Source organism: Hetaerina americana, unplaced genomic scaffold (assembly GCF_022747635.1).
Source record: "Hetaerina americana unplaced genomic scaffold, ioHetAmer1.1.p SCAF_2, whole genome shotgun sequence".
Classification (NCBI taxonomy): Eukaryota; Metazoa; Arthropoda; class Insecta; order Odonata; family Calopterygidae; genus Hetaerina; species Hetaerina americana.
The window spans coordinates 96,990,169-97,010,121 of record NW_027286763.1 but is presented as its reverse complement, the minus strand read 5'-3'; the positions used below and the strand labels follow the sequence as shown (position 1 = coordinate 97,010,121).

The 19,953-nt window shown below is 38.4% G+C and overlaps 1 protein-coding gene across 1 annotated transcript in view; it reads right to left on the bottom strand.

Moving 5' to 3' along the window:
• The window catches only part of LOC139687733 (ABC transporter G family member 20-like), an 86,797-nt gene extending 67,766 nt beyond the window's left edge, over positions 1-19,031 (bottom strand). Inside the window, exon 1 of the mRNA XM_071585002.1 lies at positions 18,338-19,031. The gene's annotated coding sequence lies outside the window, so the exon portion shown is untranslated. The remainder of the gene's footprint in view (positions 1-18,337) is intronic.
• Positions 19,032-19,953: the final 922 nt, after the last annotated feature.

Here is a 19,953-nt window from a genome sequence, read left to right as displayed (position 1 = left end):
GCGAAATTTCTAGTTTATACTCGCTGGATTCATATTTAATGTCTGTCGTAGCCATGGAATATTTTGTTGTATCATTAAGGCTTTTGATGCAAGACTTAATTCCAAATCGTTAATTTGAAACTTCTATGAAATATTTCTCTATACTAATTAATACCTCAATAATTTTTATAATAGATGGCAAATATTCCAGTGAAGGATGAATTTTTCCATCCTCATCTCTCGACCTTTAGACCTTGTGAATCCAATGCTTTTTCCTTGCCCCTCTCACACTATATGTCTTTGGGGGTACAACTTCATTCGGCAATGAGCACTTAACCTCCGAGTTATCTATGCTTCCAAATGTAAATGTTATTTTCCACATTGTATTCTGTTCGAGGGTGGGGTACGGTAGACTACGAGAACTCGTACACAGTCTTTGCTTCACATGAACATAATGAGAATTATAAGGGAAACTACCCCTGGAGATTGGAGAGCTTAGAGATAGTAGATTGTAGAGCTTAGAGATAATATTAGAGAGAGGAGCTTAGAGATAACTAAGTTTTCAAGTAGAATTTTTCTGTTGCAATTATACTGTAATACCCGTACCATAGTCATATATCATTTAATGTAGAGGTGAACACCCTTGGGTTCATCATTTATGAAATTAAGCAGTTGTGTCGAATTAAACTAAGTCTAATGTCACTGATCGCATAAATGACAGAATCACGGCGTTTAAAATGCTATCACAATATCGAATTTTTGGAAAACAAGATTGATACTATTCATAAATAAAACTTACTGTAGATTTTACTATTTAAAGGAAGAAATTCATAATTCAGATCAACCACGTCGTACTAGTTTTACATAGCGGCGAAATCATTTCTCAAACATACGATGAAATGTGTTAACGTAATATATTATATGACGGATATGTTACACAGTCCAAATGAACGAATTTATATGAAGATTAATGGAAGAAAAAATTCAAAGTCAGGAACGTACTAAAACAAATCAGAAGTAGGAAAGTGTAAGAGATTGAAGGAACAGTAGGATGAAGAAATATCGATGCGATTGAATGGGAAGGAACGAAGGGCTGCAAATCATTAGATTGTCGGTTGGTTTAGCTAGTTAGTTGCAAATCATTAGATTGAAATAGGTGCTATGTTCTTTCACTGGATAAGAAATTCCTGCGGGAAATCCATTCATGTAGTTACTGTTTACGAAATGTATTTTTCAGCGATTTGCTTTGGTTGTCGCTTAATGACATTTTTGAATAAGCTCCAAATTTTTCGTCGTTTCTACTAATTTTTTTCCAGCGCAGGGCATCGAATTTGAATAACGGCCAGGATTTCTCCTCAGAAACTTTGACCTTGAGATTTTTTCGTCCTTCCCTTAGGAAGATCTGTTTTCACTTTTGTTTTGGGTCCCTTAGGGGATTCAAACGTCTTTTGCGCGGGCTTCGAGCGCTTTCGTAAGCCGTTAGAAGAAAGTGAGAGTGGTCCACTATATTCTGGGAGAACCACTTCTTCATTTTTGAGGTGAATGACCAAGTTCCTACCCCTCGTGGCCAGTAGGGGGGGGGGGTTTCGATCCCTGCCTCCTCTCCCTGGAATTTAAAATCAATCCGGTTCCGCAACTGTTACTTGGCAACTGTGGCCACATGCCTCCATTACGTATGGAACTTCGTTATGTGCGTCGCCATAATACGTGGCTCTGGTTGGCAAAAAAAGAAAGTTTTTGAGTGAGCTGCATGCCCTGCTTAAAAAAAAAAAATCCACCGAGAATCCTCTCCGGAGCAGTGGGCATCTGCGCTCTCGACGAGACCGTTTTCCGTGCACCGCATATCCTCTCGATGAACAATTCGCGTTCGAAAGCCGTAAGGGGTCACGGCGTCTTGTTGCGGAACACTTGGTCCTTTTCTTTTGCACCACGCGCGAGTGTGTCCGCCATCGCCGTAATAAGAAATAGACTCGTGGCGTTTGAATCGAAGAGCATGTGACTATTTAAGGATCAGAGACTCCGTTTCACTCGATACTTGTCGAATAAAACGTCGAGTTATTTGAAGGGCGGATCACACTCGTCAGGGATACGGTTTTTAACAGGTTCGCGTCGCGACCAAGGGCGTGTATGCTCGTGGTCGTAAGCATTTGTTATGGTTGTGGTGTATCGTGTAAAGAAGCCCGTCCGCATCTTACTTAAATGTGTTGACGGTAAACGATAGAGAACTTAAAACTTAGGTGAATGCCCTCGAATGTAAACCGGGAATGTCGCCTACGGTGAACAAAACTCAGACCACTATTTCTCTTTTGGATAGCACGGCAGAGCGCAAAACATCGAATCCAAGTTGAAAACACGGAGTAGATAATAACTCGCCGCATAGCAATCATATCGTATTGCTCGTGAATGGCAGCGTGCTAATCCATGAGCAGGCATAACCTATCTTTCGCAATGAGCTAATGGAACCGATTTCGTTGTCGCTTTTGAGAAATAGTTTTTGCAAAAACCTGGACGATTTTAATGCCCCTTTGACTCTAGCTGAAAAGCGAATTTGCGATGGAAAAAATGTACCGTGCTCGATGAGAGTTTCATATATACACTAAGTCTTTTCGTTTTCGTCATATGACTATTTATTTTGGAAAGCGCTGTCTCTCCATACCAGCTTTCTTCTTCCTAACTCTCGAACTTCCCGACTCTCTTAATGACTCTCGAATACGTTTCTCTGGCTACATAGGCTATAATGTCTTACTCGAGAATTGGCTGCTGAAAGTGAATGGGGAGGCTGATGAAAACATGACGTAATCTGTTTTGTAGCAAGGAGAACAGCAGCAGATGACGCGAGGTGTTGGGGACTTGAATATAAACCTCCTCCTTAAAATCTCCTTAAAGGCTCCTTAAAATATTTGCTTTTAATTTTTTAAAATTTTTGAATTCAACTGTTCAGTCATTTTTAATATATCAGTTATTGCCAAGCCCCCGTAGTTGAAAGATATACTTCATATAGTACGTCTACATCTACTTAATACCCCGCAAGCCGCCGCAAGGACGTGTGGCGAGGGGTGTTAGGACACCACCCGTAATTTAGAAAAGAAAAAGAAAACCGCATGCAAAAACCACAAATTCATGCATCCACAAAAAAAACATGGCATACATTCATCCAATAACACTTACACCCCACACACATGCAAACACACAAACTACCAACTAACATACACATGCACCTGAAAGTATATCTAACATCTTTGCCATGTTCAATTTTGTTCCGACTTGTAAATTCAATGTTTTAAATATTTCTAAAGTGACTTCGGTTTCTTACTATTATGATTTCTGATTGTTCGGGGAAAGAATGAGTATTTGTATCTATCTGTACTGGAATCTATCTCCCTTTATTTTATATCAGTATCTACGTAATATCACCGGTACTCGTAATTTATCGTTCAATTAGGGTCCATTCAATCATTTTGTGCCCTCCTTTCCTTTTTATAGTAATTTCTAAGATTCAGCTTGTCATACTGCTGAGGTCTCATTACTGTCAGTAATTAATTGAGATCAAATATGACTCGTCGCCTATGTTTTGGTTACAATTCAAATCGTAAGACCCACGGATCAGACTTCGTAAATCCTTTCCAGAGATTAAAAATGGCTTACGTAGAATAGCACATCTGGTTGCAATTTTCCAGTATAGTGTAGGGGGGGGACTGAACAATTATGTCCACATTAAATTGCCAAAATGTATCGAGGTTTTATGAATTCCTTCCCTTTCTATCCGTATCCTACCGCTTCTTTCTCTTTCCCACTGGTTCTCCTCCATCTCAAACATTCCACCCATTTCTTCTCATTCACTCACTGTCCATCCCTAGCCAAATTTCTCGATTCGGCATCTTATTTCTTCTCTTTCTCTCTCTCACTTTTTCTCTCCTTGAGTCTGCTAGTCCGTTGGGTCTAAGTTACCTGAGCGATGGCGACTCAAACTGTTCATGAGGAGGCCCAACCACCCAGGAAGTCCCCGCAGCATGCTCGACATTGGCTGGCGAAAATCGACCCATGCTCTCTCAGCTTTAAATGTTGGCAAAATATCCGCTCTCAGGTGTTTTTCACACTTTCCTCCCGGAGCGTTTGGCTCCTGATCGCTGGGCTCTGGGTTTAATTCGTCGTGATGTCTCTGCCAAGGCCCAGCCCAAAATCTGGCCCGTGTTGTGCTCTTGGGCATCAGGACTTCCAGGCACTCAACCGCGCTGACGCGTCAATACACAAAAAGTGATAAACATAGCTATTGAGTTACACTCAATGGTCGAATAATGAAGTTTAACGTGGCATGACTGCTCAAAAGAGTATTCGAACTATCTCTCTCTCTCTTTATCGAAGGAGCAAAAATTAAATCCTGTGAGTAGCACTCTAACATGGCAAAAATATTGCCATGTTAGAAAAATATTTGGGATCCCCCCTCTCCAAAAAGAGCAAAAATGAAATCTGCACTGCATCTTGGCATGAATGGTAAAACCTCGTACCTCGTAGAACAAAGCGAAATAATGCGGTAATAGCATTTCGCACTAAATTTTCGACTTTTATTTTCAAATATAAAAATCTCTTCCAATCATAGTAGAACTCCAAATTTTTGGAGAACCAGGGGAAAGTAAGTAAAATTTCAAGCATTTTCTGCCTAATTATGAATATTATAAGGTTTAATCATTTAAATTGTCTTTGAGGGTAATCAGTAAATAGGCGTAGAGTCCATTGAATGAAGAACACAATGTATATCTCCACTGTCCTTTATTTTCGTAATACTAGTTTCAACGCGCAGGTGTCATTATCAGGTACCTGAGTACCTGATGATGATGCCTAACCATTGAAACTAGTAGTACAAAATAAAGAACAGTGGAAATATACATTGTGTTCTTCATTTAATGAATATCAACTCCCACAAAGTTGAGTCTAAAACAATTGAATAGGCGTAGTGTGTTTGGAAAATCCAAATAAAACGTTATGGATAAAATAGTCCAGTAATCAATCTTAATATCTGTATAGTATGTGCATATGAGAAAAAAGGGTGTACAAAGGCGTCACCAAGAATTGAACCCGGGCCCTCCGGTCAGCTGCCCATCGTTCCACCCACTGGACTTCCACGTCCGTGTGGTTAAAAATAAGATCGGCAGAATTTTATCGGTATTCTTTGGCAAGTATTCTGGAAGAAACGAAGAGACTGTACCGGCATGTAACTATTAATCAATGACCTCACCAGGTATGCCATGACGTAGAAAAGTCTGAAATGTCATTCATATTCAAGCGTTTGAGTAGGGTTTTACGTAGCTTCGTCTTTCCTTCGTGATCTTGGCGAATAAAATGCTTATTTTTCTAAAAGGGTAAATTTTCCTCGGCTAATTATGTTTGCATGTTCGGAATGAAGTAATTTTCTATCGATATATATGTAGACCGTTATGTTATTTGGTGCGTTTACCGATGGTAAAAGGGGATTGAGATGTTGCGGTGGCCATTGTACTGGATTCCCTCCGATAGGACCCGGGTTCAAATCCCGGTGGTGTTGAATATTTTTCAAAGGTATCTCGATCCCTACTTGAGGTGCTTTGTGGAGGGCACTTTGGGTGAGTACGTCGTCCATCGGACGGGATTGGCGCCCCTTTGGCGCCTTTCGTAAAGAGTAGGCTAATACCGACGCCGGGTTTCTCTCCACCTTTCGTCCTTTCCTGTCCATCCCTAATGGCGCAAATGACCTCAGCAGTCGGTCGCCTCCCCTAAATATTACTACTACTACCGATCGTAAAAAGCTGAGCGAAGCTAGGTTGCTCTCCAATACGGATGATGACAAAAATGACAAGTCTCATTTTTCGTTGCTAATAGTCGGGAATTACAGCTACATATCATTGACCTTGAAGTTAATGCGTAGGCAGTGAAATTTTGCTTCCGGGATTTCGCTATTTTTTATCTTCGCTGAGAACCAGAAACACTTGGATCGACTTGATACACTCATATGCGTTCAGGTCACCTGAAATCGATAGCACTCGGGCATGTGATAGTCTTTGAATATTCTCACAAAAAGCGAAAATGTCTTATTAGTCCATGCTATGATAAATATGCATTTGAAAAATTTTCAACGCCTATTTGTTATTACCTCATAAAAACGAGCATATAAAATTCAACGCATCCGAAATTAATTTGTTAAATTTGATACCTAATTAATTTTGCTACGGAACAAACTTAAGCGAATAGCCGGAATTTGTGATCTTTGCCCCGTGATAATATCTGTGGCTACAATGGGACTTGCTTAATTTGGCAATGATGAAACGCGGTATTTCATGCCTAAAGAACGGCTTGCAAGCTTGTTTCCAATGGTTACCACTTTCACCTATTTTAAGTCGAGTTCGATGTAATGTTTTAATGTTTACAACTAGTCGTAATTGAATTCAGGATTTTGCGATGTCTTAATTTTTAAGATTGCAAAATTGTCGTTTAATATAAGAACTTCTATTAGATACACTTTCAAGAAACGAGAAACCGGAGAATTGTCATTTGGATCATGAAGAATAGTTGTTGTTAATAACTGGCCATCGACGAAACGTCTGGCTAATATGAAGAAGAATATTGCAAAAATTATCAATCTTAGTGGAATATATTTAGAAAAATTAGTTCGTCCGGAGGTGATACGTTCATGGTGGTCGGAAAATCTGGAAATATTTGGATGTTGAAAGTGCCCTGAAAGTCATGAAATTTTTTGGAAAATTAAAATGAAGTCTGAAAATGTTGTCTGATTGAGGAGACATGAGGTGGATATTGATGAAGGTAATATAACACGAATATCAATAAGGCTAAAACTATACAAGTGGTGTGTGACGAACAAGTCAATGCCAAAGTTAAAGTAGTAATGAATGAGCAAATATTGAAAGAGGTATACTCGTAGATAATTGAAAAGAAGTGCTGGAAATTAGAACCGAAGGAAAGACTGCTGCAGAACAATCTGATGATTGAGCACCTGAAAAGTGTGGGGTCAACGTATTTTTATATACCAGAAAATTTGCAAATGCAGCGTTATCACGGAGCTCTCTTCCCTTCCATTGAACTTATTCTTTGCGTTTGAATAACCCGTCGGGAGTGTCCAACGTCATACGCTTACTTACTTAGTTTACTTTACTCATAATTTTGTTATCATGCAAGTGCTTCTCATAGCACAAGGAGAATGTTTGTTATTTACTAGTGATAGTGTTTTATTTTGAAGAACTTTGCCAATAGTAGAAAAAATACAGACCGTACGTATCTTATAAAAGTCACCGTTTGTTTTTTGGTGTGAAAAATATCTTCCTCCCTATCCTTGAAAAGCATCTATGCCTGTCAGAACGATAGACATGTGATAGGGATTTAAAAGCGGATTTCATTATTAAATGTCTATTATATGTACAACCTAGCTGACCGAGGTAGGAACAGAAGCATAATCTGTCTCGCAAATGTCGATATAAATGCAACATTGTGAAAATCACACAAAAGTGTGTCCTTACACGTTGACAATATAAAATTGTGAAATATTGATGTTAGAATGTGTCATATTTCACTTGTAATAATTGAAACAGCATGTAAAAATAAGGAATTCACAAGATGATTATGGACTTTTAGCGAAGGATGTTTGTCTACGTTCTTAATTCTGCATTATTCGCGTCAAAGGTGCAGTTGCCTGGCATTGACAATTTGATCTGATCATATTTTTTAAAAATTTGATCAATTAAATAGAAACATAGGGTACAAGAATTTGGCAATTTCCAGAATAAAGAGGGAACATGTCCGATAAAATATCACACGGAGGAGTGAAATTTCCCAAAGCATGGGGATCATATGTTGAGTGTAGGAAATGTTTGAGTTGATAAGTTTTTCTGTTCAAATCATGTTTTCCCTCAAGAGATACTAAATTAGATGTGTTTATTCAGTAAATTTGTCTAACGGATTAAGTCTTATAGTCACATATAAATAGATAAACTTAGAGTAAAAGAAGCCCTTTCCAGCAGAGTTAGAATGAATTAATGGTCCCTTGCATTGGGCCTTTGTGTATGGGAAATAAGTTAGGTTAGTTGGGCAGTTATCAATTCTGTACATTTAATTCGTCTTTCCTGTACCCATCTCGTATTTTCTTCAGTCACAGATGGTTTTACTGGTTTTCATACTTTATTCATTATCAGTGTTATAAAAGTATCAGTTTCGAAAAAGACATCAATTTTGATATACATTTTTTGCTTTTGTTAGAAGGTTCATAGATTTATTCCCAAACTAATAAATAGAGGTGACATGAGATGGCTGGTGACCTAAAACACCCCCCGCCGCACGCCCTAGCGGCGGCTTGCGGGTGCTTATGCTGATGTATATATAAACTTGGATGACAGGCTAACATATTAACTGAATTCCGTACAGATATCTTATGCTGATAAATATTCGACGTTTGTTGTTACATCAGTAAATACGGTTGACACATTCGTATTAGTAATATGGTAGTAGTTTTGAGGGGAGGCGACCGACAGCTAAGGTCATTTGCGCCATAGGGGAAGGACAGGAAAGGATGAAGGGTGGAGAGAAACCCAGCGTCGGCATTAGCCTACTCTTTACGAAAGGCGCCTAGGGGTCCGCGGCTTAACGTCCCATCCGACGGACGGCGTATTCACTCAAAGTGCCCTCCACAAAGCACCTCAAGTAGGGATCGAGATACCTCTGAAAAATATTCAACACCGCCGGGATTTGAACCCGCGCCCTCAGGGTGGGAAGCCAGTACGTTAGCCCCCGAACCATCTCGATCCCCGTATTAGTAATATGGAATGAAGAATTTCACATTTATTCACTCTGACAAAAGCTTTCAATTTGATCAAAAACTTCATCATAGACTCATGTGATTTGCATAAAAAGTATCGGGAAAATAATTCATTTCAGTTATTACTATAATGCCTCAAAAATCAAAGCACATCCCTTAAACGTCGGCACCCTTTTGCCAGCGGTTTTTCCACAACTCGAAGGCTCCCTGGTCGGCGGATTCCGGAATGTCCTTAAGGGTACGCGTGCAAGCTTCTTTTATGGCACTTATGGTCCCATGGTGGTGTCCTTTGAGGGAGGATTTCACTTTCGGGAAGAGAAAATAATCTGCTGGTGCCAAGTCGGGAGTGTAAAGGAGTTGGGGAATCGTCGCGATGCCTTTGCAGAAGGTCTTAGCAAGCAGGCATTCGACTCTGTTCTTGATCGGCCGTCAAGACCTTCGGGTCGAGTACATATCTTTCGAATCACCAAATTTTCAGTGATATTGGTGCTGTACCAGTCCTATCTTACCAATGCCAGTACGATCTGTGATCATGCGCACACTTAACCGATGGTCTGAAATCAGCACTTCACGCACACGTCAGGGAAAAAATGGTCACCTATATTCTTTATACAAACTTTTTATAGCAATCTAACAGCATTATTATTTTTAAAGCCATATGGGGGGACAGCGGAGTCACCCTTTTCCACAGGAGACTGTGATCCTTCCTCTTAAATCGAGCCGCCTTATTTGAATATTATTTTGACTAGATATGTTTCGCTACGATTAAGAACGGAAGATCGAGCTGAATACGTCGTATTACTACTGATGAAGGGGCCAGTCTTCAGACTTAAGAACATCCGCATGTTAACACTTATAGAGCCCTTTCGTGTTATTGATAGATTGTGGAATGATGGCGAATGGAATGGTATCCTGTTTTTCAATTCACGCGTACGGAAACGGAGAAGATACACGTCTGCATTTGTTATTCAACATGGCTTCCCACCGGGGACATTATCCCTTGAGGAGGGCAGCAGAGGCTCAGGTCCCACCTAAAACCCATCTCCCTACCTCTTGATCCCACTCTGAAGCCAAGGTTAATGACGAGGAGCGCCAAATTCTCAAGGTCCAGTTTCCTGTTGACCTTCCTCTTTGCTCTTATTGAATCCATGGGGATAGGGAAGAAATTGAAATCATTCAGAGACGTGGCAAAAGTCACGTAGCCACGCGAAACTGGTGCGTCAGAGGGCTCTTACCCTTGGCCCTGCGCGTGGTATGGGACTGACTCTTGGGCCTGCGAATGGCTGGAAGACAGATGCAAGTTTTGCTATAAAGCCATTGGTTTTTATTACTTACCTGCGGTCCTCAATCTTATTAATTAGTATGACTATTAATATCCTCTCTTCCCCTTTCCGATTTCGTTTGCTAGGAACTTGCTTTCCGTTTCGAGTATTTTAAATGAGGTAAAATTTTTACGGAAAAGATTTACACAAGTTGCATCCAAAAGAAAGAAAGCTTCGTTCTTCTTTTGCTCCCAGCAAATTTCTTTCACTGAAACCAAAAAAAATAATGCACACGGTTCTGTCATGCTACTAGTATTCAACAACGAAATTCCCCTTTTCCGTCAATTGCCTATTTCTCCTCTGGTTTCATTTTTGTTTTTTCCAAGTGTTTGATTTCTATTTTTCGTACTCAAATCTTTAAATAGACAAGGGTATTTCGTAAATTCCAATGAAGGAAAAATGTGTTTGATGAATAAATAAATTGTTGCCTCAAACTTAACTGCCTTAAATTTTCCCTAAAACAGTTTGAACTCATTCTTTAATGACTCTCGTACTTTTGGTCGCTTATATGAATCGACAATTTTTATAATAGTTGAACGGTAACGGCAAAGTATTTTGCATGATATATGTAAATGGTACAGAGATCCGATCTTTAAAAATAGAGTATGAGACTTTTGAGATGCGGTTATGGAGTAGAGTGAAGAAGACGAACGGAGTGCTAGCTATAGTGAGGGAATGACGAAATTTTAGGTTGTAGGAAATTATAACTATTAACTATTAGAAAGTAGAAAAGTGGATATGTTATAGAGGAGGGAAATTTTGAAAACTGTGATTAAAAGAAGGCTGGCTAACCTGAGGAGAGAAAAGGAATAAGATTTTTGAATGTCATGAGAGTAGGTAGAAAGCATGAATAACTGAAGGAGGAAACTGGAGGAATGTTGGTTTAACAGGAAGTCCGTGCCGATATGTAATGAGTTTCTCGGACTGCGTTAAACGTACCAATAATCGGTAGACTGCCTGTGATGGTGGTATTCTTCCTTTATCTCTAATAACATAATTTATTAAATAACCATGATCTTTGCCTTATATTGCGGAAAGAGTTCGTGCTTACGGCGGGCAAACTAATTGCATTAGAGCATGATTCCTTAACCGATTAATTATCGCACTGTGATTTTGGCATGATTTTTTAGCACAAATTTTACATTGTGTGATGCGACTAATAGAATGATTTCGGATACTTGAATAAGTATGTTGAATCGGAAAAAGAAATTAATTGAGAAATTCAACCTGGGAAAGTGGTATTTAATGAGTCAAAGGTAAAAGAAATGAATAAAAGGGACGTGAATTAAGGAAAAGGTTTATAAAACTATCTTTCGAGTATAGACCCTGGATAAAAACATGGAGGAGACACAAACTACGTTGTTTACGAGCTGACAAATAAATTACTATGCTATAGTTCTTAATTTATGAGGAAATAGGTACCACGTATAAGGAAGCGAAACTGTGTCTCTGGTAGGGATTAAAAAACGTATAAAAAATATTGTGTGAATAATGTTGGGACTTCATGTTCGACCCATAATTTTTAATTTGTTCTGCATCGGCTGCATTGGAAATATTTCAAAAATTTGAGTAGATAAATATAAAGAGCAGTTAAAAATGGAAAGTTTTACTCCGCTATTTCGTACAATTAACGGTAATGCACTCATTATTAGCAAATCTCATTGGTATGTCCATTTACAATCAGATGGATCCGTCCGAAATGGTATATTATTACTATCTTTGTGAATAGCTTATAGAGCAAATGCATTGCCTGCGGCGAAAGATCAGTAAATGGTGATTAAAATTCATCTGTATTAAAATTGCTGCGTTGTAGGCCATTATTTATGATGGAAGAGTTAGCAATTGGTGATGAGCTTAAAGAGTTTGGATTAAATGTCGAAGCTCTTGTCATTCATTGAAACTTGAACCATAGTTAAAGGTATTTAATCTAGTGAGATATAGTTTCTCCAGTATTCTTCGCCGAATCAACCTATACTAAACAAATCTGCTACCATAGCAAAATACATTCTAAGATATAACCATTATTTGTTTATGTCTTACAATTGGCAGGTTCTCATGATATCGACTCCCTTCGTTAAAAGGTAGCTCATTGCGTTGTTATAATACGTAATGCACGATAGTTTACTTGCACGATAGTTGAATTTAACCTGACGGACAGTTTGGGAGGAAGGAGGGTATGGCAGAATTGCGCAATCCTTCCTTTGATCCTCCTCAACGACATTAAGGTGCAATTTTTTCTCAATCTTTCTGTCATATCCTGGCTTGCACTTGGTTCTAATATCGCGACATCAACGCTGATTCAATTATTTGAGTGTATGAAAGCAGCAAAAAAAGGAGTCGTGGATGAAATGCTACTAGCAATGGGAGAAGTGAGTGTCATTGTCGATGTTGGGTGTTGCGAAATTCGCGCTGAGTATTGTTACGCAGTCCAGCACCGCCCTTGCCCGTGGCCTCTAGTCGCGAGCGTCGTCGTTCGACGCATGTTTGAGCACCTGCTACGAATTGAAAAGAAATAATGCACAGACTGCGGAAGGATCGATATTTAACAAGCACCTCAGCCAGTGGACGAGGAAGAGTGTAAAAACATGTTTATGACGGAGAGTGTGATTTGGGGTAGAGGACGGGTTTGTAATAAAACGGGCGATTATAAAAAAAATAATGAATTCAGGCTAAAAAAGAAACATGCATTTCATCGGTGAGTGAAACACACAGAATCCGGTTGCGAAAAGGAGAGTTGAGGTTTTGCTCTTGACATCAAATACCGGTTATAATAAAGAAAATAACTGACTTAGAAGGAATCAGTTAAACTCCTATTGACTTTGAAGAAATTTGGCACGTGTTGTTGTAAAAATATAATAATTCGATTCAAATGTTTTTTTTTGACTTTGCCACTCGTCCGAGATGCTCATTTACGGATATTTTCATGTTTTTCACGTCTTGTCATTCATTTTAAACATAAGCGACTATAAAAAGAGCTCAGAACACTCGAGAGTAAAGCAAATTTTGCTAGCATGGCAGGGCTGCCCCGAAATATCTTTTGCAGGAATAGTGATCGCCTTCACTCGAATGTCATAAGTTTTTTGTTGATTTAATAGCATTTTCTCCAACCATTGTAACATGTATTCGTGCCCTTAGAAAGCCCGTGATCACTAATTCCAGGAGCATGCATGCATATAGCAGTGCTACTTAGGTGTCGCACCTACCTACCTTAGGTATCGTATGAGGTACAGTAGTTTACTTTATAAAAATGAATTAAATTTTCAAAATGCGCTTAGGCTTCATTTATACTTTATAAACTTAAATATTTATTCATTGGTTGAAAAATATAATATTGCCGATTGTATTTGACATTAAGATTGAGGTTCCATTCGAACGATAAGAGATTAAAGGTGAGAATGGTGGTTTTTTTCTGCTTTAAAGTTTAAAATTAATAAACATTAAAAATATCAAAACAAATTAATATGTGAAAATTTAAAAACAAAATATATCAACACACTTGCTTCGCTTGATACTGTAGCCCTCATTACCGGAAAGTCAGCGACCTGGGAAGGCCGATATTTGTCTTGATAAATCTGGGTCATGTTATACCAAAATTTGTGTTAGCAGCCGTGTTTCCCCGTGTATATATTGGGCAATAAGAATTGAATTATTTTTGCGATCAACCCGCTTTTCAGCTGAGGCAGTTGAGTTCAGTCATGCACTTTCTCCGCAATATGACCGCCAAAAAGAAGATATCTAAAATTGAAAGATAATTGAGCCTCACACATACAAATTCGTCCATTCTGCGGTGAGATTATTGAAGCATAAAGTTTTTTCTTTAAATGTGGGAAATTTCTAAATTTAAACCTCGGGCTAACCTTTGCCGTAAATTTATCTATAATATTGAAGGATTTGATTTGTTCGCTTGCTGGTCATTCATTCATTCAAGGTATTCTACCTATTAGTTGAAGGTTTTAGTCAGTTCCTAACGAATTTCACTTTGTACTAGTCTCGAGAAATATTTAGTTAAATAAATAATATTTGAGTAATTTGATTTGTTGTTGTAATACATCTGAAATTCTTCCCGTGTTTACCGACATTTATTTAATCTTAGCGTGTAACATCCGTTGTTATCCTTGCGTGGTGGAACTTACCGATATATTTAGGAGAAAATGGAGTAATAATAAATAGTTGTTAACAAGGAAGAAAAGTGCCAAAGAAAACAGCCAAGACGATTTACGATAAACAACGACATGATTGTGAGATTTACATAGAAATCAAGACATATGGCGGACTGTATCGAACGAATTCCATAATTGTCTACCATTGATAACGTAGAATGCGTATTACTGCAATGCCGATTGGCAAGTTGATCGCGTGTACTGTACCGTGGTGCCCAACCACATACTTGGTTCTGGGTCTTCATGAAATACGATTACTTGTACTTTCGCCTTTGCAACGTGAGGTTTTGAGTGTCTTGGAATGGGGAACTATTCACGGAGAACTTTTTTAACTTCGTATCATGGGGAAATATTTTTAAGCTTGTAATGGTTAAAAAATTACGGCCAATATGGATAGAAAAATACAGATCCTTGTATTGCATTGTTTTAAGGCTTTTGTCTTTACGAAGTCTTTCAATGTTCTTTCGTTACTTATAATCTTCGGCCTTTGCCCCAAAATTCTTTCATTTCGTCACGTTTATTACAATATCCTTCCAATTTCCGAAGACATTCGAACGCAGAGTGAAAGGCGACCGTCGTGTGCACTGGGGCGAGTCCGTGCCAGCTTCAGTCTCCATTCCGGCGCTTTTGCCTTTAATTTTGAATTATTAAGTATCCGAAAAGTCAAGTTATTATTTCAAACTGCATGTGGGCTTTGTTATGGCCTCTATATTTAAAAAATTAATCCTCTGTATTGAAGGAAGAAAGTTAAACTTAAAATTAAATGACAAGCAGTGCTTCCTACATAGTGAAGGGGGAAGGACCCTATGTTTAAAAAGAATCGAATTTGTGATTTAACGGAAACAGTAGCTCTTCCTATGTGTTTGTAACATTCTGTATGAAGTACCTACGTGGGTGTCGTAGTTTGTAAACAAAAACTCAAAATATCGTTAATCTGATAAACATTATATCGAATAATATTAATATCATATTAAGATTTGATTATAGAATTAGATTTCATCAAATATCGAAAGTAGGTTTGGGTATAAAATATTTAGCCTCTGTAATTGATCAAATTTGTAAAATTCAAATCAATGTTTTTAGACGCTTTGTATTTTTACAATTTATAATTATACATTTTAATCGAAAACGTGGACTTTGAGGAGATATTTTGATTCTGTTGGATTTTTCAAATATTTCCTTTTGCAAAAGTGATATATCATATGTGCATGAGCCACAGCTCACGGAAAATATCACATACGCCTCCACTTTCCAAAAATTTCATATAAACCTGTAATTCCAAAATTCATTACATCCATGGAAATCCTCTTTTTGATGCGTCAAATGCTTCACGACAAATCAATTGATGAAAACTGGTTACATTGTGTTACGTTGGACATGTCAAATAAAATGGGAAAGTAAATTAATTTAAATTTTCTTGACAAATGTTCCTTAACTATTTATAAAACTTTTAGCATAAATAAGTTAAACCTCTAACTTATTTTCTACGCTAAATAAATCGATAAAGCAGAGCGAGTCGCTATTTCAGTATGTGCGTGCAATATATTTGATGGAAAGCTAGTTTCATTCAATTACCTCGCACAGATCCTTCAAGACTATAAATCAAAGGTAACATGTCAATCTTGTGACTATGAACAGAAAAATAAACGCTCCATTATTTCTCTGGAGAAAATCATCAAAATAGTACGAGGAGGATCATTAAGTGGCATTTAGCTACCAGGAATGGTGAAATTTTGGACTTCGTAATCGTTTTTTTCCTGTAATTAGGTGTATATTCGCATAAGTATTGGAGAAAATACGCACCTCATTCGTTACGGTTTTCTTTGACAAACAATATTAATTTCATTATAAAATTTGATAGAATTAAAATAAGCATAATAAGGTGCAACGACTTTAATTAAATGAAAGAAGTAATTTAGTTTAATGATTACAATTTCTGAAATCCCTTATTTATCTGATATTGGCATCAGTCGGTTGTTTATTATCGATTTTTACGTAATTCTCGCTATTGAATTTTAATTCCGCATTAATGAAGACCGTGTGTTTAATTTTCCACATTAGTTTTATTTATAATTTGGTAATGGATACCCAATGTTTGCGATTTTGCCAAATTGTGTGTTAGTTGTATTTATCATGAAGTGATTCTTGATGAATAGATATGGTTCAAATTTATTAATGCTTGCCATATGTGTATTTACAGAATACATTCCTTAAATGATTTCGTTTTTATCTGTGAATGTAAATATTTGTTTGCGATTATCATGCATACTATTTTACATGGGTGCAGACATCAAACTCGGAAAAAATAAGTATTATGTAGGTCTGTTGTTCACAACAGGTTCCACAATTAATTTTAGAGTTTACCTCAAGTGTGTATGACCTCCCAACAAATTGTCTTCCTACATTTATGATTAATTTCCTCTATCCTTCAGAACTGCGAGACAACACCTTTTCACAACGATTTATGGTTGAGGTGTCTAATAAAATGAATTAATTATTTCGGAAAACTATCACTCGGTATTTTATCAGAGTAGATGTCTTATGGACTCCGTAGCCAAATTTCTTTCCCACTCAATATGAAGAGGTAGGTATTTTCTTTCTTCGAGTACACGTTCCTGAATGGTGTCAACGTAGGCCAAGGCCTCAAGTCTCAGTGAAATAAAAGAATTGAAATAAGAGTCTTGCTCAAGAAACAATAAATCCCCGATTCGGTCATCCGATCGGATGTAAAGGAACCAAATGAAACCGAATAGCTTATTTCAACTATTTACAGAAGTACAATAAATGTATTTGAGCAGATTTTAGTGTATGAGTTGTATTATAAATTCAAAGAATCAGTGACATCACTCACCTGAATTCCTCGCATTAAAATCGGAATTAGGTGATTATCAATGAGAGTTACAGTCTGCTTCGGAAATCCATTTGATGGAAATAGACAGCAAGTCTATCGCCATAATTAATCTTATCCCTCTATATTCACAGCCAGTTTTTCATTTACTGTACACCATAGGATCGGCTTCTCCCTGGGACCGGTGTCCATGATAAGCGGCGTGAGGTGCGTCGAAAACATAGGCTTTAATACCTCATTATTATCGAATTTGAAATTCAATATTAGCAAAACTTTATTAAAATGTTATCAAGAGAGAGGGTTCCTTGATTTTTGAGTAAACGGAATCGATTGATTTAGAATATTTCCTTGTGGGGTTTCCAAGTGGGACTCGGGTATTGCATAAATATAATGAAAGCCATGTAATGCAGGTTCGCCACTTTGGCATTTGAGCGTTTCATTCATCTTCGAGAAAACTAAAAATGTCAGTCAGAGGTTGCTTAATATTTTCGTAGAACTAGGTTACGAATAATGTGATTAAAAGTCAAAATATTGAATTCAAATATCATTTATGTCGGTTTAACATCCTCAAGAAAATATAATGCGTAAAATAGCTGAAGGAGAAGATGAAGTAGTGCGAACCATTGAACGTCTTTCACGAAGATTCTTATCCAAATATTTTTGTTACGTCATTTAATTTTATTCGCCACAGTTAAATATTGTATTCTGTCACCATTCTGACGGATATCTGTTTCGTCAGGTTTTACTCCCGGGTGAGACATCTTTTATGAGTCGCCATGTTATTTCATACCTGATGTTTCTTACTAAAACTTTTCCCTCTTAAGGGACGAGTTCACGTTTTTCAAGTCCTTTTTAGAAACGTTTAGGTACGCCAGTGTCTCGGTAAATACTAGAAATTCATTGTGAAAGGTAAAATGAAGTAGTAAGAGGAAAGAGTTTAGACGGTTTAACTACGCTCGCAATATCTTTGGAGAGGGGGGGATTAGAACTTTAGTTGATTATAACCGTGAGCAGTATGCCAAGGGTTGGCTCCCTCCTAGATTGTCAACACTTCCACAAATCACGGATAAACCATGAATTAAAATTTCCATGCAATCAATTATTCCTGTAGATGTATTTACTTGTATATCATTATATGCATAACCATAAAATGCGTTGAAGAACTGTCATCCCCGTAAAAGAGTTGGAGGTTGGGGTAAAATTCAAAAGATTCGCAATTAAAACGTACACTCACCTTAAAGTGTTCGTAAGAGCTTTTATCGGCCGTTATAAAACTTTTATTTTGCCACAGGAAGAAAAAACTCGTGCACTCGATTTTCCTCAACAAATCGTTGGGTAGAGTCCCAGCTGTCGGTTGCCGAAGAGGCTGGGGATAGAAAAGCTGACGAACCAAGAAGTCCGGAAGGATTGAGGATCCGCGCCGGGCTCCGTCAAACACTTTCTCCGTCGATCTAGCAAATTCGCGGTCGGGAACTCGCGGCCGCAGCGAGTGATCCTCCCCAAAGACGACTGTCACTCATGGGACGGTCTCTCAAATACATACACTTGCACAAATCACCCCCGCACTCTTTTATCACCCCCTACCCCACAACCACCACCACCCGCGATAGAGGTCTCACAATCTTCGGGCACAGTAGCGTCCGCAGACGCCGTTCAACATCCCTCGTCGTCCGTCGACCGATGAGTCCCTCGCACTCGGTTTGAATGGAGCCGCCTCAGCCACCACCGCCGTCTTTTCCCCGAGTCTCTCTCTCTCGCTACCTTTTTTTCCTTCTCTCTTCGGACCCTTTCTCTTTGGGGAGTACGGGGGCTCTCTCGTGTTCAGACGTAGCGTGCGGCCGGAGGAGGGGGGGAGGGGTGAGGACGAAATCTCTCGGTTCGAGGAGTTTTTCCGAAGCGGCGCTCGCTGAAAAGCTGGAAAGTTAATCTCACGCGTTGGCGCGGGCTTTACGAAGGGAGGAGGCGGATGGGCAGGCTTGGAGGGGAGAATGTGGGGAGGATCCCTCGCGTCACCCTCGGCGGTTTTCACCTTGGGCAATAGTGCGGCTCGCCTTAAACGCGGTTCTGCTCGCTTTCGCATTCGACGCGTCGACCCAGGGAGGCACCTCCATTGACAGTTTGCGCATGGAGAAATAAGCGTCGAATGGGCAGAGGTGTGTGTGTGTGTGCATTGTCTAGGTGAACCTTATCTAAGAATTTTTATTTTTTTCAATCTCCCTCTTGTACCTCCGAGCTTAGAAGGAGGATCAGTTCGTAAATCGTTAAAATTGTAACTTTGGTTTTCCTTATTCCATTGTGAGTGTATTATTTGTAGATGTTACATGCGTACATTATTTACTGTCTTGCGAGATATGATTATTGGTTGAAAAATATCAAGAATATCATCATTAAATATTTTTTTCTCAATCACCCTGTTTTGTGAAGCCTGGTTATGTGACAGTGATGGCTGCGAAGAAAATGTAGATTTAAACTGTTTTGATGGACGCTCAGGTAATTTGCTCTAAAAATCGGAGATATAGCTGTCTAATATTTGCTCTTTTGCGAGGATCGTACTTCTTTCAAAAAAAGTGGTTGAGAAATTCTGATCCGAATAATATTATGCGTAGACGGATTTGCATGTGTTGTGTTGTATGTGTATTGACTTTATTTACCTAGCAAATAATCTATTATCTCAGTTTTAACTAGCTTAAAATATAGCGTATTTTGATAACATTTAGAAAAAACGGATGACTGTTGGATTGTGCGACCTGTATTGTAAAAATTTGAGTATTTTTTCTTTGCTGAAAGTATTGCTGACCAGCATTTTGCGCTGCTTAATAACCTTAATGGGTAAAAATAACACTAAAGAAA